At 37.5% G+C, this 22,650-nt stretch overlaps 1 protein-coding gene across 1 annotated transcript in view; it reads left to right on the top strand.

Annotated features, from left to right (window-relative positions):
• The window catches only part of PEAK1 (pseudopodium enriched atypical kinase 1), a 255,154-nt gene that overhangs the window by 869 nt on the left and 231,635 nt on the right, over positions 1-22,650 (top strand). The window lies entirely within an intron of this gene.

Genomic DNA, 22,650 nt, shown 5'->3' with positions numbered 1-22,650 from the left:
TTTCCCTTTTCTTACATGTCTTGGTTCGAATCTTCTTCATCTTTTAATTTTTTAAATGTAACATTATAAGTCCATCAGGGTCTTTCCACCTTGAGTCCAGCTGCTCTCTAAACCATTCTTGTCACACTTACGAGGGTGCTTTTTCTAAAATATAAATGTCATCATGTTAGTCCATGACTCAGAATCCTTCAGTACCTTTACAGTGTTCAAAGGATATTTCAGACTCCTACAGAGCAATATAATCTGCTTTATATCCATTTTTCCATCTCACTAGTGCTCTAGGAATGTTAGGAACTAACATTTTAAGAAAACAGCTTTACTGAGAAATAATTTACATACCATGAAATTCATCCATTTATTTAAATTTGATGTAATTTATTGTATTTACAGCATTATGCAGCTATCACCACAGTCTAATTCTAGAATATTTTCATCACTTCAAAGAGACATCAGAACTCATTAGCAGTCACTATCCATTCCTCTCTCTACTCAGTCCCTGGCAGCTACTAATCTACTTTCTCTCTGTAGAGCTGCCTATTCCGGACATTTCATATAAATGGAACTGTACAGTATGTGGTCTTTTGTGACTTATTTCTTCCATTTAGCATAAAGTTTTCAAGGTTCATCCATGGTTCATCATGAACCAGTACTTCATTCCCTTTTATGGATAAATAATATTCTATTTTATGTGTCAGGAGTTCAGCTGAGCTTGTGAGAGAGAAGTGGGTTGGGGGACAGGGGTAAGTGCTGAGCTTCCATGTGTCAAGGTAGCTGATTAAAAACAACATTCCAAAATGAAAGTAACATTCTAGTCTTTATTCACTTACTGAGATAGTATAAGCAAGATGCTAAACCTGAGAAAGTGCAGGCCCTCTCACTCAGGTGAATCAGTATGGGGTGGGGGTGGGGTTGTCTCACTGCTGAGGGAGCCCCAAACAAAAGGTTCCTGTAGTTTTATGGACCCAGGGCTGGTTGGAGGGTGAGATGGAAGGACTTGGAGTGGAAAAGTACTGAGTTAGAGTAGAGAAAAAGTGTCTTTAATGTTTCCTCCCTAATGAGAAGATCTCAGAAGAGGCTCCTGAAGAAAGGCCTCAGCTGCAGGCCACATATAAAGAAACTTCTGGAAGAAGGTACTTGGGCTAGGGATACAGCTGTGCTAAAGAGCATGGTCAGTCAGGGGTGCCTGGGTCCTTGACTACAACTCTCTTCAGAGACTGCAGTGCACTGGCTGTGCACCAAGTCTGGTCAGGGGAGAGCAGATATCCTATGTGAGGCCTGCCAGGGCCTTTGTAATCATTTATGGTCAGGCTGGAAAAGTCACACGTCGACTTCTTGGTCAGGAGTTGGACTCCGCAATATGCATGTACCATATTTTGCTTATCTGTTCATCAGTTGGTGGACATTTAGGTTGTTTCTACATTTGGGTTATTATGAATATTTTGCTATGAACATTTGTGTATAAGTTTTTGTGTGTACATGTTTTCATTTCTCTCGGGTACATACCTAAGAGTGGAATTGCTGGGTCATTTGGTAAATCCATGTTTAACATTTTGAGGAGCTGCCAAACAGTTTTCCAAAGAGGCTGTATCATTTTTCATTCCCACCAGTGATGTATGAGGATTTGTTTCTCCATATCGTCACCAACATTTGTTATTATCCTCTTCCTTTTTTAAAGGATACAATAAAAGGTTATCCTTTTATTGTATCCTTTATATATTCTGGATACAAGTCACTTATGAAATATATGATTTGCAAATATTTTCTCCCATTCTGTGAATTGTCTTTTCACTTTCTCAATATTGTTCTTTAAAGCACAAAAGTTTTTAATTTTATCTGTTTTCTTTTGTTGTTTATGATTTTGGTGTTTTATCTAAGAAACCATTGCCTAATCCAACGTGATGGAGATTTATTCATATTTTCTTCTAAATGTAAGTTTTATTGTTTTAGCTCTTAAATTTAGGTCTATGATTCATTTTAAGTTAATTTTTATGTATGGTGTGAAGTAGAGGCTCAGCTTCATTCTTTTGTGTTCAGATATCTAGTTGTCCTAGGCCATTGGATTATCTTGGCACCCTTAAAGAATATCAGTTGACCATAAATGTAAGGATTTATTTCTGGACTTTTAATTCGATTCCATTGATTTATACATCTTTCCTTGTGCTAGTATCACATTGTCTGATTACTGTAGTTCTGTAGGAAGTTTTGAAATCACGAAGTGTGAATTCTCCAAGTTTGTTCTTATTCAAGGTTGTTTTGACTCTTCTGGTGCTTGCCTTTTATTTCTTTCTCTTTTTTTTATATTTATTTATTTATTTTATGGCTGCATCAGGTCTTAGTTGCGGCATGCGGGCTCTTCATTGCAGTGCACATGTGGGCTTCTCTCTAGTTGTGGTGCACAGTCTCCAGAGCGCATGGGCTCTGTAGTTGTGGCATGCAGACTTAGTTGCCCCACGGCATGTGGGATCTTAGTTCCCGGACCAGGGATTGAACGGGTGTCCCTGCATTGCAAGATGGGTTCTTAACCACTGGACCACCAGGGAAGTCCCCCCTTGCATTTTCATATGAATTTTAGGATCAGCTTGTCAAGTTCTACCAAAAAAGATCCATCTGGGATTTTGATAGAGACTGTGTTCATCTGTATTATGAATCTGTAAGTCAGTTTGGAAACTTTACAATAGTAAGCCTTCCAATCCGTGAACATTGGAGGTCTCTTCATTTATTTAGGTGTTCTTTAATTTCTTTCAGTGATGTTTTATAATTTTCAACATACGTCTTGTGCTTTTTTTGTCAAATTTATTCTTAAGTCCTTTACTCTTTTTCATAGTATTGTGAATGACATAGTTTCTTTACTTTTGTTTTTGGATTGTTCATTGCTGGAGTATAGAAATGTAATTGATTTTTAAATCGTGCACCCTTAGTTCAACTATTAGTTCTAGTAGTTATTACTTAGAATTTTTTTATATTTAATATCTTGTCATCTGCAAATAGTGATAGTTTTATTTCTTCCTTTCCAATCTGGATGCCTTTTATGTCTTTTTATTACCTAATTGCCCTGACTAAAACCTTCAGCACAGTGTTAAATAGAAGTGGTGAGAGCAGTCATCCTCATCTTGTTCCTGATCTTAGGGGGAAAGAATTCAGTCTTTTAGCATTAAGTATGATGTTACCTGTGGGTTTTTCCTAACTGCACTTTATCAGGTTGAGGAAGTTCCCTTTTATTCCTAGTTTGTTCAGTGTTTTTGTCATGAAAAAGTTAACATTTATTGAGACCTTTCAATATATGCCAGACCCTATGCTAAGACCCTATTTAATTTAATTTTCATAGTAGTCCTTTGAAATAGAGATTGTTATTTTATGTCATTGAGTTGGTAAATAGTAGAATCAGATTTCAAAACTTGTATGCTGAACGACTATCAGTTAAATTCCCTGTACATACCATGCTGATTTATATGTGTGACTTTGTACATTCTAGTTGCTGCCTCTTAGAATGCATGCTCCCTCTCTTTCTGCATCATGAAGCTACTGCAGCACTTTGTACCTATAACTATCATAGTACTATTTCACTGTGTTGTGATTGTTTGCATATATTTCTCTCATTTTAGAATCTGTGCTCCTTGAAGTCAGGGACTTTGTCGTATACATCTTTGAATCTCCAATGCATATCGTAGAGATAGAAGAGAGATGTGTCACAGAAGCCAGGGGATTAGAGAGTTTCAAGAAGAGTGTCAGGAACTTCCCTGGTGGCTGAGTGGTTAAGAATCCGCCGCCAATGCAGGGGACACAGGCTCGAGCCCTCCGGGAGGATCCCACATGCCGCAGAGCAACTAAGCCTGTGTGCCACAACTACTGAGCCTGTGTTCTAGAGCCCACGAGCCACAGCTACTGAAGACCATGCACCTAGAGCCCGTGCTCTGCAACAAGAGAAGCTACCACAATGAGAAGGCCGCACACCACAACGAAGAGTAGCTCCTGCTTGCCACAACTAGAGAAAGCCCGCGCGCAGCAACACAGCCAAAAATAAATTTAAAACATTTATTTAAAAAAAAAAAGAGTGGCAGAAGTCAGCAGTGTCAGATACTGCAGAGAGATCAAACAAAGTAAGGTTGACAAAATGACTATTGGTTTAGTCTTTTAGTGATTTTAGCAAGAGTAGCAAGAGTGGGTTTTGGTTTTTTTTTTGTTTTTTTAGTGGTGGGGACGGAAACAAGATTCTGGTAGGTTGAGCAGTGAATGGGAAATGAAGAAGAAGAGACTGTCAGAGAGTAAGGACTACTGTTGTGAGAAGTTTAACTGTGAAGGGGAAGAATGAGTTTAGGGTGCTACATAGAGGAGAACATAAGATATTTTTTAATATAGGAGAGACTTTTGAACATGTGTATGTACAGAGCTGGTGGGAGAAGGGACCAGTTACGAGCAAGCTTGTGGAAGTAGAGAGAGGAATGACACAGAGAATAGGCTCCCCTGCAGAGGTGAAAGATCGCATCTGGAATACATATTTGCCTGAAGTGGCCTGTTTCTTCTGAGGGAAGGATATGCCCATGGATGTAGCCAGAGATAAATTTATGGGAATGAATTAGGAAATATAGGCAGTTCCCCTTTTCTCCGAAGTGGAAAACAAGGTCCTTGGCTTGGTGATGTTGTGGTTGGCGATGTTCTGGAGGGAGGCAACAGGGGTAAGATATGGAGTTTGAAGGGAGTGGTGAAGGTTTGGCATATCTGCTGTGAGGCATGGGAGAGGTTGCTTGCCAGAAACATGGAAGTCTGAGAGCCTCTTTCTCCCCTCCCTCCATGTAAATTGAAAAAACAGGTATGTGTTCAGAAATTCAGATGGTACCAAAGGATTTACAGTGAAAAGTAAGTCTTCCTTTCACCTTAGATCCCCTGTCCTTATTTTCAGAAGAAAGTTCCATTAGCAGTTTATTAGCTTTCAAATTATTTTTGCAAATATAAATATAAATTTAAAAATATCTATATTGGAATTTATTTTAATCCATGAGAATGTACTGTTCTACTTCTTCCTTTTTCAACTTCCTTTCATAACTTGGAGATCTTTCTGTATATTTAGATGTACTTCATTCATGTTTACAGCTGCAGGATATTTTGTGTATGAATATAGTATAGATGATGTAACCAGCATTTAGATAAGTTCCAATCTTTACTCTCATAAAAGGCATGTTGAATGAATAAATTCTACCTTTTAAAATAAAAATTCATTATAGTACCTTAATTCTGTGCCTTAATTTTGGATTTCTGTACACACACACCTTGAACAAACTGATAATATATACATACTAAAGCTGAGTTGTCTTTAAATCATAAAGACATCTTCAATATTTGAAACTGCTACCCTTAGTTATCATGCTCAATTTATTTCTGGGTTTGAGTGATAAAAAATTCTGTCTTCAGGTGTTTGCTATTTTTAACACTGTTGTAAGAAACATTCCTATACATGACTCTTAGAGTTCATGTGCAAGAGATTCTTCTGGGTATGTAACTATAATGGAATTGCTGGGTCATACGGTATCAGTAGTAAATATTAAACTTAAAAAGATAATCCAAAGTTTATTTCTAGAGTGATTGCCCCATTTTATCCTTCTACCATCAGTGTATAAGAGATCCTGTTGTTTTACAGTCTGTCCAGTACTTGGTGTTTTCAGACTTTAAAAATTTGCTAGTTGAATGATCTAAAATAGTATCTAGTTGTGATCTTTAAAATAACTTTAAAAGTGAGGTATAATTTTCAACTTTACAATAAAATGCACAGATCTTAAATATACAGTTCAGTGAGTTTTGACATGTGCATATACCTATATAATCCAATCCCCTATAAAAATTTAGAACATTTTTATTACCCCTTCAGTTTCCTCAGGCTCCTTCCTTGACATTCTTTTCCCTCACCAGAGCGAACCACTATTCTGATTTCTATCAATTTTTTTTTTTAAAGAAAATCATCTTTTCTCACCATCACAAACTTCGTTCCTCCTATTCTCGTTCTCTTTTTTAATATGTCTTTAAAAAAATTTGTGGTCAAATATACGTAACAAAAAATTTATCATTTTAACCATATTTAAGTGTACAGTTCAGTGGTGTTAAATGCTTTCACGTTGTGCAGCTATCACCACCATCTATCCCCATAACTCCTTTCATCTTGTGAAACAAACCCCCATTTTCCCCTCCCCCAAGTCCCAGGCAACCACAATAATGCTTTCTGTCTTTATGACTTTGACTACTCTAAGTACCTCATGTAAGTGGAATCATACAGTATCTGTCTTTTAGTGACTGGCTTATTTCACTTAGCATAATGTCCTCAAGGTTCATCTGTGTTGTAGTATATTTTCCCTTTCTTTATAAAGCTGAATAATATTCCATTATATGTATATACCATATTTTGCTTATTGGTTCATCTGTTGATGGATAGATACTTGGGTTGCTTCTATGTTTTAGCTGTTATGAAAAATGCTCCTGTGAACTTGGGTGTGCCAATATCTCTTCATGATCCTGCTTTCAGTTCTTTTGGGTTTATACCCAGAAGTGGATTTGCTGGATCATTTGGTAATTCTATTTTCATTTTTGAGGAATCACCATATTGCTTTCCACAGCAGAAGTACCATTTAAAATTCCACTGAACAGTGCACAAGGGTTCCAGTTTCTCCACATTTTGCCAAAACTTGTTTACTATTTTTTTCATAGTAGCCATACTAGTGGGTGTGAGATGTAGTTTTGATTTGCATTTCCCTAATGATTAGTGATGTTGAGCATCTTTTCCTGTGCTTATTGGCCATTCATATATCTTCTTGGGGAAATGTCTATTCAAGTCCTTTGCCCATTTGTGAATAGGGTTATTTTTGTTGTTGTTGTTGAGTTTTAGGAGTTCTCTATATATTTTTGATATTAATCCCTTATCATATATATGATTTGCAAATATTTTCTCCCATTCTGTGGCTTGCCTTTTTACTCCATGAATAATGTCTTTGGATGCACAAAACAAAAATTTTCATGAAGTCCAATTTGTCTGTTTTGTCTTTTGTTACCTATGCCTTTGGTGTTATATCCAAGAAATCATTGCCAAATCCAATGCTCTGAAACTTTTGCCGTATGTTTTCTTCTAAGAGAAAGGTCTTACATTTACGTATTTGTTTTAGGTCTTACATTTAAGTATTTGATCCATTTTGAGTTAACTTTTGTATATGGTGCTGGTGAGGGTTCAACTTCATTCTTTTGCATGTGGATAACCAGTTTTCCCAGTACCATTTGTTGAAAAGACTTTCTTTTCCTCATTGAATTGCTTTGATGACTTTGTCAAAAATCAGTTGACAGGGACTTCCCTGGTGGCACACTGGTTAAGAATCTGCCTGCCAACGCAGGGGACGTGGGTTCGAGCCCTGGTCCGGGAAGATCCCACATGCCGTGGAGCAACTAAGCCTGTGCGCCACAAATACTGAGCCTGTGCTCTAGAGCCCGCAAGCCACAACTACTGAGCCAGTGTGCCACAACTACTGAAGCCCGTGTGCCTGGAGCCCGTGCTCCGCAGCAAGATAAGCCACCGCAGTGAGAAGCCCGCATACCTCAACAAAGAGTGGCTCCCACTCACCGCAATTAGAGAAAGCCTGCGTGCAGCAACAAAGATCCAACGCAGCCAAAAAAAAAAAAAAAATCAGTTGACTATGTATGTGTGTGTCTGGGTTCTGTCTTCTGTTCCACTGATGTATTTTTCTTTTTGCCGATACCATACTGTCTTGATTACAGTAGCTTTATAAGTTTGGAAGTCAGATAGTGTAAGTTCTCTAATTTTGTTTTTCTTAAAGATTTGTTTTGGCTCTTCTAGGCTCCTTGTATTTTCATTTAAATATTAAAATCCACTTTACCACTTAGGTTTTAGGATTAGCTTTTCATTTTCTGAAAAAACGTTTGTAGATTTTGCTTCACACTGTACTTAACTCCACAGGTCAATTTGGACTGAGTAGGCATCTTAACACTTTATAAATATGATATCTCACTCCACTTATTTAGATCATCTTTAATTTCTCAAGAGCTATGTATTTTTTTTAGTTTTCAGTGTACAAGTCATCTACTTTGATTTTTTAATGCTATTGTAATGGCATTTTAAAAGTGTTTCATTTCCAGTTGTTCATTACTAGTATTTAATTTTGTGTATTGGCCTTTGTAAGTTTTAGTAGCCTTTTTTTTCCTTAAGATTTACTAGGCTTTACTATGTAACTATGATATGTTTGTAATTAAAGACAGTTTTACTTCTTCCTATGATTTTTTAAAAAATTCTTTCTATCATCCTATCATTTTTCTCTTGCCTTATTTACTAACTAGAACCTCTAGTACAATTTTGAATGCAAGTGGTGAGAGCGGACATCCTTGGACTGCTCCTGATTTTGGGGAGAAAGTTTTCAGTCTTTCACCATGAAGATGTTATCCTTGGGTTGAGTAACCCTTACTATTCCTCGTTGCTGTAAGGGTTTTTTTTTTTTTTTTTTTAAATCATAGTGGGTGCTGTTGAATTTTAATTGTGGTCATAAAGGATTTTTAAAAGGAGATATAATTGTGACTCTCATACATATATAAAATTGTCACTTGTCAAGTATTTTATTTAATTCACTATTGAGGAAACTGGTAAGATGTTAAAATCAGTTCAAAGGGAAATTTGAAGAGCTACTCATTTATGTGTAGTAAAGGAATGCTGAAATAAAATTTTCGAATAAATGCAAAAATTGGTACATCTGTGCAATTATCAGTTGTAATCCACTGGACACAAGTAATTTGCTCTGTTGTACACAAGAATAATTCACATTATCATCAATTTTCTACATTTCATCAATTGAAAAATTGCTCAAAGGCAATGAAAGATGGAGGTAATGTATGCGTGAACTTGAGAGAAGATTGACTGATTTTTGTTTGTTTGTTTCTTTGTTTTTTGGTCCATTACAAAGCTTTCCATTGTTTTTCGTGACACAGGGTCTTGCTTTGAAAATCTGTGATCCCCTGTGATGAACAGTTTTTTGTACATGTGTTGGTTATATGTTGCATTCTATTGTGAAATGCCTCTTCATTGTCTTGCCCATTTTTCTGGCCATGTTCTGATTGTGTGTGTATGTGTGTGTTACTGCTTTATATGTTATTGATAATAGTGCCTTACAAGTTGTGTGTATTGTGAACACTTTTTGCTAGTTTATAGCTTGTATTTTTACTTTCTTGAAGGTATTTTTTGATGAACAGTGGTTCTTAGTATAGTCAAATTTCTCTTATTTAAGAAAATTTTCCTTACCCTGTGGTCAGAAGATAGTCATCTTTTCCACTAAATTTTTTAAAGTTGTTTTCGATGTTTAAGTCTTTGATCCATCTGGTGTTGATTTTTCATATGGTACAATATTAGGATCAAATTTCACCTTTTTTTAAAAAAATAGATGTTATGGACTGACTGTACGTCATTCCCCCTACCCCAAATTCGTATGTTGAAGCTCTAACACCCAATGTGTGGTATTTGGAGGTGGGGCCTTTGGGAGATAATTAGGGTTAGATGAGGTCATGAAGGTGGGGTCCTGGTTCAATGAGGTTAGTGCTTTTATAAGAATAGATACCAGAGAGCTTGCTGTTCCTTTCTGTCTTCTATGTGGACACAGCCAGAAGGTGGGCATCTGCAAGCCAGAAAGGGAGCTCTCACCAGAATCTGACCGTGCTGGCACCCTAATTGCAGACCTCCAGCCTCCAGAACTGTGAGGAAGTATTTCTGTTGTTTAAGCTATCTTGTCTATGGTATTTTGTAATGGTAGCTCGAACAGACTAAAACATCTTGTTTTACATTTACTCTTTGGTACTTGATATTTTACTCTGTCAGACAGTGCTTCTGTGGGGAGGATCAGGTTTATGTCCCAGTGATATCAGGGTAGGAGTTAGAGAGCCCCAGGCCTCAGAGAGCTTGAGTCAGTCAGTCACTCCTAACCCCATACAATATAATCTCAGGTCACTTCTTTACTGTTTCTCTTGAGGAAGAGGTTTGTGTAGGATCAGAGGGTGATGTGAAAAAGCAGCCAGGGGAGGTTAGTGTGTATCCAGCTGTTTTTCTCAGCTCCTATTTTCCTGAGGACCAGAGACCAGAGGTTGTCCCATATATGGGACCACGTCATGTGCACATAGTTGCTGGGACACAAGAAAAGCAAAAACAGAACTTCAGTCGTTCTTTTTCTGTTTTGTTATCCCATGGCTTTGGTGGGCTGCCTCTTGCCTCAGGCCAAAGCCACCATTCCACACATACCAGTTCAAAATGGGTCCTTGTCACCGCAGGTGTTTCTCATAGGTCTCTCCATTTTTCCTGTGTAACTTCCCCAAGGGCTGATCTTCTGAAAGGGCATCAGCAGTTTTGCTAACTCATCTTCTCTGTAGGAGTTGGAGCCAGTGTATAATTTTTCCTGGTCTTCTTAGACTTCCTTTGTATAATTACAGGTAACTTTAATCTGACCGAGCAAGTAAGTTGAAGATTCCTCAGTCACCTGCAAGCCTTCTTGCCATGTCTGAAGCCCTCTATAGAGGCTGTGTAGGGGTGTAGGCTGGCTGTAGCAAAGAGTCTTACAGAATCTTTTTGACCATCCATTGGTATTTCACTGAATTTTCACCCAGCCAGTGTTGGCTTTTTGGATAGGTAGAGCCAAAAAGCCAGCCTTTAGGTGGTGTGAGTTGCTCAATTCTAAGAGGATCTCTGACTTAACGTGGCTATCTTTCTGCTTAGTCATATTACTTTAAATTCTAACTCTGGATAGTCATTCTTACCCAAAATGGCCCATGAATTTTAAAGTATTTTATTGCATCTTTCATGTAATTTGTATTCTGCTTATAATGAGTATATTAATATTAAAATGTTTTAAGTTTCTACATCAAAGAGACTTGCTGCTCCAGGAGAAAGTGCTATATTTATCCTGTTGTTTTTCTTACTCTCTGCTGTACCTCTCTGCCCCCCTCGAATAGTCAGTCCACCACATCATGCTATCTTCCATTATAAATCCATGTGTTGTACTTATTTTCCTTCTTTCTGTGCGCTTCCAGGGGAGAGGCCAGGACCTGTTTCTCATTTATTTTTGTATTCCTAGCCCTGGCATAGGTCCTGCCAGATTTGCCACAGGTGCTCTATAATTGTTGAAGCAGTAAATACATAGCAAAGTACTTAGGATTCATAACAGGAGTTGCTTCCTAGGGGGAAAAGTATGTACTCATAATCATGTTGGGTCCTTATTTTGGCGTAGTTAGAATAAATGGTATGTGGGATAGTTTGTAGGGGAGGGCTGGATCAAAAAGTACTTACTTGTAAGCTATGTCAAAAGTTTTTTTTTTTTTTGCGGTACGCGGGCCTCTCACTGTTGTGGCCTCTCCCGTTGCAGAGCACAGGCTCCGGACGCGCAGGCTCAGCGGCCATGGCTCACAGGCCTAGCCGCTCCACGGCGTGTGGGATCTTCCTGGACTGGGGCTTGAACCCGTGTGTCCCGCATCGGCAGGCGGACTCTCAACCACTGCGCCACCAGGGAAGCCCTGTCAAAAGGTTTTGATAGGGATCTCTGAAGGGTCTTAAGCAGGAGATTAACATGTTTAATATTTTGTTTTAAGAAGGTGATTTTGAGAATAGTATGAAATATATATTGGAACGGAGAGACTGCTTGGAAGGTAGTCCAGACAGGATGTAACTGAAGAGGGGGTAGACTCCAGAGAGGTTTAGCAGGTAGAATCTATAGAACTTGGTGACTGATATTATTAACTGTTGGTTGGGGGAGGATGGGGGCAGGGAGAAGGAGAGGAAGAAATCAGGGATGACTCCTACATTGTGCAATTAAATGGATGGTAGTGCTATTTATTCCCAATGCATGTTCATGTATAGAAATAACTTGTGGAGTAGGGATGGATAGGGTTTTGAAATAATTTAGTTTGAGGTTTCTCTGAGATATTCAAGTGGAGATGTACAGATCTGTGTACGATTCTTGGAGAGAGGTGGGGGCTTGAGAGAGAGATTTTGGGGTTAATAGATTTTCAGGAGTGGTTGAAGAAGAAATTGCTTAGGATTTGAGTACAAAAGCCTTGAGCACATCTAGTTTTAGTGGACAAGTACAGAAAAAGGCACTGGGAAGGAGATCAAGGAGAAACCGGGTGTTAATAAAGGATTTTTCAGTAACACCATTGGCTTCCTCTCTTCCTGGAGACCAGATTTTCCTTTCAGCACCCTCTATTTGATCTTTGTCTTCAGACATTTTCTTACTTTGAGCATTCTCTGCTGGGAGAGATTGTAGATGAAAATAGTTTTACTTTTGAACCCAGCAATTGCTGGTTCCTTTATATTTCTTTAAATTTTGCTTGAAAACAGAATACTTTCTTTAACTCATCTCTCTATCTGTACCTTCTACAATACTATACATATAAAAGAAATCAGTTGACACTTTGGACCTTCTGCTTGGGAATTACCTTAGCTAGAAGTAACAGTTCATTATCAACATTTTCTGCTTTTTAACTTAGCACAGGCAACAGTTTTGCTAAATTTTCTGCCACTTTATAACAAGGGTCTTCTTTCCTCCAGCTTCTGAGAGCATTTTACTCACTCCTTTAAGGCTTCTCCAATAGCCTTCTCAAGGCTCATCAAGCTTTTGCTAATGAGATTCTTAGGGCCCTTCCACCTTGTGTCTACCACCCAATCCCAAAGCCAGTATCACATGTTTTTGTTATGTTAGTACTCTAGTTCCAGGTACCGAATTATGTTCTGGTAATCGCTGGTTAATCGCTGTTTAACAAATCACCCCAAACCTAGTCCCAGAACCTGCATGACTTTTCCTTAACCAGCATTAGAAGTCACTCAGTGTCACTTCCACCACACTCTCTTGGTTACTAGCAAGTTAAGTGCCACTCTGGATTTAAGGAGAAGGGAATTAGGCTATACCTCTTTATGGGGAAGTGGCAAATTTACATCATAGAAGAGCATGTGGAATGGGAGATATTTTTGCAGCATATTCAGAAAATGCAGTTTGCCACAGATGGATAAAATAAAATATATAGGATTACAAAGGAAAGCAATTATACTAAAATATATTACCAAACAAATTGTGATAAAGTAATATGTGCTTGATTAACATACTACACAACAAGATACAGTGGCAGGCCAATAGTAATTTAGTAAATTTGTAAGTACAGTATATATATTAGTAATTTTAGAGGTTTGGAGAAAATAAAGAAATAATTTATTTTGCCATCTAAGTTCATGGATCTTCTGAATTCTATCCACAGACCCTACTGCCCTAGGTTAAGAACTCTTGGATTAATATAATGGTGTTAGCAGAAGTCGTATTGCTGTGGACTGGAGAGGGAATTTGCGTGAGGGCAGAGACGAAAGGGAGGACACCATAGGGTAAGTTCCATGTAGTAGGATTTATTTGCCTTTTAAGCTAAAGGTTTTATTGCTTTTTTTAGGTAGAGACTTAAATGTGTTTATGTAATGAAGGAAAGATACTAGTGAAGAGAGAAAGTTGAATACATTGGTAAGATAAAGGGTATTTCAAAGGTTTCTGAGAAGGCAAGAGAGAGTGTGGTCTTGAGCTTAGGTGAAAGCATTAGTCCTGGATGGAAGGAGAGGCAAAAGGAAGGGAGTTATGGATGTTTGCAGGTGCTGTTCTTTTATCAGGTCACATGCATTGAGAAAAATATAGATAAATAAATTCAACACAGGAGCAAGGGAGGCCAAGGCAGGCCTCAGAGAACATTACAGCAGAGGTCCTGGAAAATATAAGAATGTTGGGGTTAGGGTAGGCAGGAAAAGGTAGTGAAATAAAGACAGAAAAAAGTAACTGATAATGTAAGTGATTGGATGCAGAAGACAAACTGCCTAGTTTACAGTTTCGTTTAGTGCCTTCTGTAGGCCAATTCTCCTTACTATGGATATGGAGACAAAAAAAGGTGGAATGAGAATAAAATGCAGTTATATATTTCGATATCTGCTTATTTAGAGTTAACTTTTTCTAAGTGTCTTGTTTAGCATATGTAATTAACACTTGTAATGCCTTTGCCACAAAATAACATGAAAGCCCAGGAGCTTCTTTTTCATGGTTATTTGGGATTGATATTGAAAAGCAGTACATGTGTTTGCTGCTTCCATGCTTACAGCTGGATGGAAATTGGCCTCAAAGGGTCTATGGTTTTCTTTGTCATTAGCCAACAGATGCTTGCCACAGTGTTTTGCTCACTGAGTCTTTATTTAATGTGAGGGTAATGCATCTCTGTACACTCATGAGAAGAGCTGTGCAATACAGTAGCTCATTTGTGTATAACAAATATCTGCCTTTAGCCACACATTGATCCTTCACTAAATGATTTTTCTTTTTTGTTTCACCAGCCTGTTATCAACACCTGGTTGGCTTATCTATCTTCAAATTGCTTTGACTTTCTAGTATGTTGATCCTGACTTTAGTATGTCTGTTTTATAGGGGAAATATTTTCTGTCTGTCAGAGAATTCTTCAGAAATTCTCAAAAAGTTAAAAAATTTAAAATTTCAGATCAGGACTATATATCATTAAAAAACTTAGGTTTCTAGGCACAAATATTCATTTATACATGAGTATGGTATGAAATTGCTAATTTTCAATATTGCATATAATATATACAATATTGTAATATTGTATATATTATATATACTTATGTATATATATACTTATATATTATAAAATATATTTTACTGCAATAAAATATTTCTTAAATGTTTCTTTATAATATATACAATATTACACATATTATATATATACATACATATATATATTTAAAATTGTGGTAAAATGTCTAAGCTTTCTCCACAGCCCCTATCTTCCCTCAGCAACTGCCCTTTGGCTACCTTTCAGGCCTAGGGTTGCACATACCTGCATGAGGACCTTTCCTGGAAATGGGCTCTGCCATTTAGGCTAGGAGTTCTGGGATTCCAGGTCGGTGGAAAGGGGTCTCTTAGGGTGAGACCAAGTAAAGTGACACTTCCTCTTGGCCCTTTTCTCTGCTTATTACATGGAGAGAGGTGTGGCCACAGGAAGGCCAGATCCTGTTGCCTTGATCTAAGGGTAGTAGTGATTTTAATAGTCTTTTAATAAATCTACTAGATTTGGTTGCCTCCAAGTTTATTCCTTCCTTTTGTTGTATAGCCAGAAGGATTTCTCTAAACCAAAATCATTATCACACCCCTGCTTGAAACTTTTTAGTGCTTCACATTTTCGTTGAGATAAAGGCTAAACTCCTGACGTGGCTTTTTGAAGATCCTTTGTGCCCTGTTCTGGTCATTGCTTACTTTTGCTATTATTGAGCTCTGTTGTTGCCCTGCCAAACAAGTACTCTTTTCTACCTATTCAACTTTGCACAGGCTGTGGGTCTGTCCTACTCCCCTCTCCTCATGAGCAATCTCTAGTATATTTACCAAACTCCTACTAATCGTTTAATGCTCAGTGATTAGTGCACATTTCTTATAGCACTTGTTGCATTATGTAATATTTGCCTTTCTGTAAGCCATGCCCTCTGCCTCCAAAGACAAGGGCTAATTTGATTCAGCATGCTGTTTCTTGTACTGATAGTGCGTGGTACACAATAAGTGCTTAATAAATGTGTGTCGAATGAAGACTGTAATTAGTGGAACACTTTAAATGTGAATTTCTCTAGAGAACTATGTTTGCAGAAAACTCCTGCATAACCAAGGTGATTGAGGAATGGAGTATTTCAGTTATTGATTATGCTACATAACAGTCAATTTCAAATTATCAATTTTAGATAATTTTAATACAGAACAAAATGGATTAATACAGAATTTATCTGTATTAATTCATAAGATGCTTCAGCATGATCATTCTGAATTGTGTGGCTTTTTTAGAGCTATGGCTGAGGAAGCTGTGAGCATCAAGTGTTATCTGTAGTGTTGCTTTTTCACAAGCTGGGCCTTGTTTTATCAATTGAATCTCTAACACATTTACTGAGTGTTTTGTCTACCTAAAAAGTATACTATAAAATTAACACTAGGTAAAAGGGATTCAAAATTGCATTATTATCAAATATAGTTTTAAAAATGCTCAGAAGACAGGCAAGCAACGTACCCTAAGGTGTATGCACAATCTCAATTCACCAGAAAGCTTAGTACATTCAGGCTGGGCCTTTTGGATGACAATCCTTGTTGAGTCCAAGTGAAGTCTTATGAACTGAGCTAAGCAGTTACTTTGATGGTAATCTCTGGCCATAACTATTTCAAGTGCTTGATCCCCACCCCAGTTATATATTTATTCTTCTCTTATTCATAGGAAGGTAGTGTGAGTGATTGCTGCTCATTTGTGTGTTAATGTAATGGTTCTTTTCTCTCACTCACCCAAAAATAATGTTGGCCAGTTATTAGTTGCAAAACTCAGAAATTACTTTTATGCATTTGGCCCTCCATTTTCACATCTTTGAACGTGGTTTTGAGCAGAGACCTGTTTGGAACTCAGGGAACACGCTCTTATTTGCATAAACGGCCTGAAAACCTTCATGGTAGCTGAGCTCTGACCTCCTACATTGCTGTGCCATGTTCTCTTGTTAAACCTAGAAATCTTCCTTCAAAGCTTGATCCCTTTTAAAGCAAGAATTTGGAATATCAAGCAGATGTATATATATTTTTAATGACATTCAGAAAAATGTATTGTAAATGTAACTATTATTTAGATGCTGTATTTTTCAGTTGGCTCATCTCTACTTGAGTTCTTTTAATCAGTTTCCCAGCCTGTCCCTTCAGCTGCATAATAATGTAGTATTTGTAGCATAATTATTTTATGAAAGTGAATCATCTTAAGTACAAGAACTGATTGACCTACGGGTTAACTACAGAATCTTACATGAAAGAAAGGGCAATTTAAAGGATTGATTAAGTAATTTTTTTTTTTTTTTTTGCGGTATGTGGGCCTCTCACTGTTGTGGCCTCTCCCGTTGCGGAGCACAGGCTCCGGACGAGCAGGCTGTGGACGCACAGGCTCAGCGGCTATGGCTCACGGGCCCAGCTGCTCCGCGGCATGTGGGATCTTCCCAGACTGGGGCACGAACCCGTGTCTCCTGCCTCGGCAGGCGGACTCTCAACCACTGCGCCACCAGGGAAGCCCTGATTAAGTAATTTTTAAGAATGTGAATATTGGGGTCATCAGTGATAGAAACAACGTACAGCTTGATTATGATAAAATATTCAGCAACTCACTAACCCAGCTGTCCTGTTTAAATAATCTGTGAACAAACAGAATAAAAATAATTCTTGCTGCCATGCACTAAACCAGTATCTACTGAGGTTTTAGTTTGGGAAATATGTCAAAAAACTTTTCTTTGATTTGAGCATTTTTATGTTAAGAAGCTGATTGATTCTATTAAATACAGAATGGAAACATTTATGTCTTTGTAGTATGACTTTAACATAATTATTAATTGAGTACAAGAATGTGATTGCTTGCTAAGGCATAGTTTTTTGTATTAGTCAAGTTATGAGTAAGAAAGGCTTTCAATCTCTGTCTTAAGAGAAGCAGTGTCCCAGGTTTTACTCATGGTTCCATTACTAACTGGCTAGCTAACTTTGGTGCCTTGGGTTTTCTCAGGAGTCAAATTAACTACCTCATAGTGAAGATCAATTGGATCTTGTATGTGAAAGTCCTCTATAAAATGTATGCCACATTTAGTAGTTAAGCAAGATTTTAGCCCCTTTTCTGCCTGCTTTTTAACTTTGGGCTGGTCACTTAACCTCTCTGAGCTTTTATTTCTTCATAGGTAAAACAGAGGAGTTTGGCCTGTAGTATATTCAACGGGAGGAGTACTATTTATATTGTATTTATTGCTTATAACCTATAATTTATGATTTTTTTCTCTCTTTTTTTAACATGTGTTTGCCCCTATTCCTTTAATGGATATTGTGATTACTGTGTAAGACTGGATTCCATTAATCTTCACCTATTATGTTTTATTTAATCTTCCTCTCAATCTTGTGAAAGGAGTTGGTATTATCCTTATTTTACTGATGAGGAAAACTGAGGTTCAATTTAGTGTTAGAGGTAGGATTCTAGATGCCAGTGTTCTTTTTTTTTTAATAGCATGTGGCTTGAAGACACATTGCCACATACCTCATCTAAAGCAAGCTTTTGATCTCCGTTATTTTTCTATTCTTTTTTCCCAAAATGAATAGAGCCTTACCAAAATGCTTTTGTAGAGAAATGTGTCTATTCAATAGCAGTAAGCATGGTTCGGGAATTTTTACCTTACAGCACCATTACAAAAAATCTTGGCATTATGCAGCAGTGTTGTATATCCGTGAATCTTTCAGTGCTGGAAAATATAGTTTGTCCTTCAAATAAGATGAGTTCTATTTTAATATATGTGTTTTATTTTTAAAATATAGCATCGTTTAATGTTATAGATGCTTTTAAACTCAAAGACTTATTTTGTGCTTACCAGTACTTACTAAATTTTTTTTGTTTTTAAAATCCTAATTTGTGATTCTAGGAAAAGCATTACCCATGGCAAACTTTTCAAAAATTTCTCTTCTAGGCAGGTATTATTTTATGGTATCCATTGTTTATATTTAAATTTTAAAAAGGGATCTATCTCTGGACTATCTGAAATAAGTAGATCTGGCAGGGATTAGGACAAGCATGTCCAGAAACATTCATTTCCATCTAGAGTTCATTTATGATTTCTGTGTTTTAACATGCCAGCCTTAGATATTGATCTTACTTAGAACATTATTGCTCTCAGAGTGACTGAAACACTGGTTCTGCTAAGACTGTGATGCTGATCCTTTCTGATTCAGAAACCTCTGCCCTTGGGACATTCCTTAACTCATGTTTCTCTTTTTTTCTATTGACAATTTCCTGGTGGTCATTACTAGTCCAAAAGCAAGTTCCCATGAATAGCTCATTGGTCACAGTTTTATTTTTATCTTCCCAACTGATGACTTTGAAATGGCTGTGGCATTTTGAAGGAGACCTTATCTGCTGTCATTCTTAACCCTATTCATGAAACTCCAGCCGCATAGACCTTCTTTTCTGTTCTGTAAAGTCATTCTAGCTTCAGGGACTTCTACTACTTGTAGCTCTGTGGGAATCGTTTTCCCCCAGACTGTTGCTTGGCTATATCCTTCTTGTCATTTTTAAGTCTCAGCTTTAAATGTTCCTTCTTCAAAGAAGTTTTCCTTGACAACTCACTGTAAATTAGAGCTTCTCCAACACTATCAAATGGCCATATTTTATTTTCTTCTTAGAACCTAATGACTAACTGATAGTTATTTATTTCTTGTTTATCTCCTCTGTTGGGGACATAGACATTCTGTTTTGTTTAATGCTGTATCCCCAGCACCTAGAACAATGTCTGCCATAGTAGGCATTCCAGTTAATATTTGTTGAATGACCAAATGAATGCTTTTTCTGTTGGCTATTTATAAAATTCTTTTTTTTAAGCTTTTTCTTTTCTTTATTTTCTGGTAATCAGGAGGGTACAATGAGTGTTTTTACAATTAATGTTTATGTACTTTTGAAGTTTTTCTCTTCCTTTGCTGTTCTGTTCCCTAGTTAAATTCTTTCAGAGGAAAGGAGAAAGCCTTCTAATTTTCAAACTCCTGAGATATGACTATTTCGATTTATCTACTGCTTGCCAGGTGGATGTCTGAGCTGGTGCAGCCTAGTCACAAAAGCAATTAACAGCTAAGAAAATTGGCTCCTAACAGCTGCTTCAGTCCTGCTTGAGTTGGCCTCTCCCCCAAGGGACTGTCACTGTCAACCTAGCAAAATGAAATTGCCTTCCCATAAACATTTTTTTCAGGATTATAGAACAGAAACAAATTCTTGGTTTATAAAATGAATTTAAATGTGTCAAAAGAATAAAACAGAATAATGACCTGCTGCTGCAATTTGAATTATGAGGCACGGCAGCGACGTTTATTTTTAGAAGAGTTGACATTGAAACTGTAGAACTTTTAGTTCTATTGAAATGACTTTATTATGCCAAAAGGGTAGATTTAATAACTTATTTATTGGTGTTGGTGAGGAAAATGACAGTTCTATAAAATATAATTTTTGACCCTCAACGCTTTGGTTTGTGACATAGTTTTTGAGTCCTTGCTCCTTCACTTAGCTCTATGGAAAGGGGCAGGTTTTGGAAAGAATGCAACTTGATTTACATTCCATTTTATTCCCCTACTGTTAATTCATTCAGTATGGATTCCATTTGATCATGATAGACCATAACCATTGTTATGTGCTATAACCAATGTATGCATTTAAAAAATGGATTTAAATGGGTTTTATATTAACAGTATGCCAGTTATGGGTTTTATATTGACATATGCCTCAATGTTAGCAAACATAGCATTGGTTTCTCTTGATTCTTTTTTATTTTAAAATAAATTTATTTATTTATTTATTTATTTTTGGCTGTGTTGGGGCTTCATTGCTGTGCGCGGGCTTTCTCTGGTTGCTGCGAGTGGGGGCTACTCTTCATTGCGGTGTATGGGCTTCTCATTGTGGTGGCTTCTGTTGTTGCAGAGCACGGGCTCTAGGCACGTGGGCTTCATTAGTTATGGCACCTGGGCTCAGTAGTTGTGGCACGCCGGCTGTAGAGCGCAGGCTCAGTAGTTGTGGCGCATGGGCTTAGTTGCTCCGTGGCATGTGGGATCTTCCCGAACCAGGGCTCGAACCCATGTCCACTGCATTGGCAGGTGGATTCTTAACCACTGTGCCACCAGGGAAGCCCTTTCTTGATTCTTTTTGATAACTTTTATTTGATGTGATTTCCGATCTGAGCTAGTTGTGAAATGTGCTCCCCTTGAAAGTTGCCTTCTAGTCAGTACTCCCTTCCTTTCATCCCTTTTGTATCACTGGCCTCTTAGGAAGCTAAAAGAGTTTGTGTCATTAAACTCTGCTTTAATATTTTGTCAAAAAATTAAGAGAAGATTCTTGCACAGTGAGGGTATTAACTTAGTTTTTGGATGAATGAGATGTGCTTTTGTTATGCTAATATGGCAATTCGTGGTGTTCCTCTAGGTAACTTCAGGATGGGGCCTGGTCACCAGAAACACCAACCACATGATTAGAGGGTTGGAACTTTGGGCCAGTCTGACTTCTGGGGAGGTAGAGAAGGTTTGGAGATTGAGTTTAATCATGTGGCCAGTGATTTAGTCAATTATGCCTATGTAATGAAACCCTAATAAGAACTCTGGACACCAAAGCTCAGTGGGGTTTTTTGATTGGTGAAGATATTGATGTGTTGGGAGGATGATGCACCCTCACTCATGGGGAGAGGGCATGGAAGCCCTTCATTCAGGACCATCTCAGACCTTGCAATATGTGTATCCTTTATAATAAAACTATAATCATAAGTATAATGCTTTTCTGAGTTATGGGAGTTGTCCTAGCAAGTTATCAAACTGAAGTGATCATAGAAATCTCTGAATTTGTGGCCAGTTGATTAGAAATGCAGGTGGCCTGGAGACCCCTGAAGTGTGGCTGGCATCTAAAGTAAGTGCAGTCTTGTTTGGGATAATGCCCTTTGGTTTGTGGGTTCTAGACTAACTCTGAGTGGTTAGTGCTAAAATTGAATTGCAGTACACTCATTTAAGGTTGAAGCAGAATAGTGGTACATTTGTTATCATTAATGAACCAATATTGATATATTGTATAAACTAAAGCCCAAAGTTTGCATTAGGGTTCACTCTTTATGTTGTACACCTTCATGGGTTTTGACAAATTCATAATGTCCTGGGTCTGCCATTATAGTATCATACAGAATAGTTTTACTGCCCAGTAAATCCTCTGTGTTCTACCTGTTCATCCCTCCCTCTCTTGCTCCCAGACTGCTGATACCGCCACTCATCTTTTTACTGTTTCTATAGTTTTGCCTTTTTCAGACTGTCATAGTTGAAATCATATAATATAGTCTTTTCACACTGCCTTCTTTCACTTAGCAATATACATTTAAGGTTCCTCCATGTCTTTTTGTGACTTGATAACTCGTTTATTTTCATTGCTGAATACTACTTCATTGTGTGCATTTACCACAGTTTATCCATTTACCAATTGAAGGATATCTTGATTTCTTCCAGGTTTTTGCAATTATGAATAAAGCTGCTATAAACATTCATGTGCAGATTTTTTTGTGGACATTGGTTCTCAAATCAGACTGCAATTGCTAGATCATATAATAAGACTCAGTTTAGCTTTGTAAGAAATTGCCAAACTGTTTTCCAAAGTGATTGTACCATTTTGCATACTTACTAGCAATGAATGAGAGTTCCTGTTGCTCCACATCCTTGTCAGCATTTGGTGTTGTCAGTGTTTTGAATTTTAGCCATTCTAATAGGTGTATGGTGTAGTATCTCGTTGTTTTAATTTGCAATTCCCTAACAGCCTATGATGTTGAGCATCTTTTCATGTGTTTATTTTTTCACGTGTATATCTTTTTTGGTTAGGTGTCTTTTGTTTACTTTTTATTTATTTATTTATTTATTTGTTGTGCCACGTGGCATGCAGGATCTTAGTTCCCTGACCAGAGATTAAACCCTTGCCCCCTCCATTGGGAGCACAGAGTCTTAACCACTGGACCGCCAGGGAAGTACCATCTCCTTTTTTTTGTTTTTTTTTTTTTGGCTTTGTTGGGTTCTCATT

The sequence above is a fragment of the Lipotes vexillifer genome, unplaced genomic scaffold, assembly GCF_000442215.2.
Source record: "Lipotes vexillifer unplaced genomic scaffold, Lipotes_vexillifer_v1.1 scaffold103, whole genome shotgun sequence".
NCBI lineage: Eukaryota > Metazoa > Chordata > Mammalia > Artiodactyla > Lipotidae > Lipotes > Lipotes vexillifer.
The sequence above is the reverse complement of the archived record's forward strand: the minus strand, read 5'-3'. Positions and strand labels throughout refer to the sequence as shown.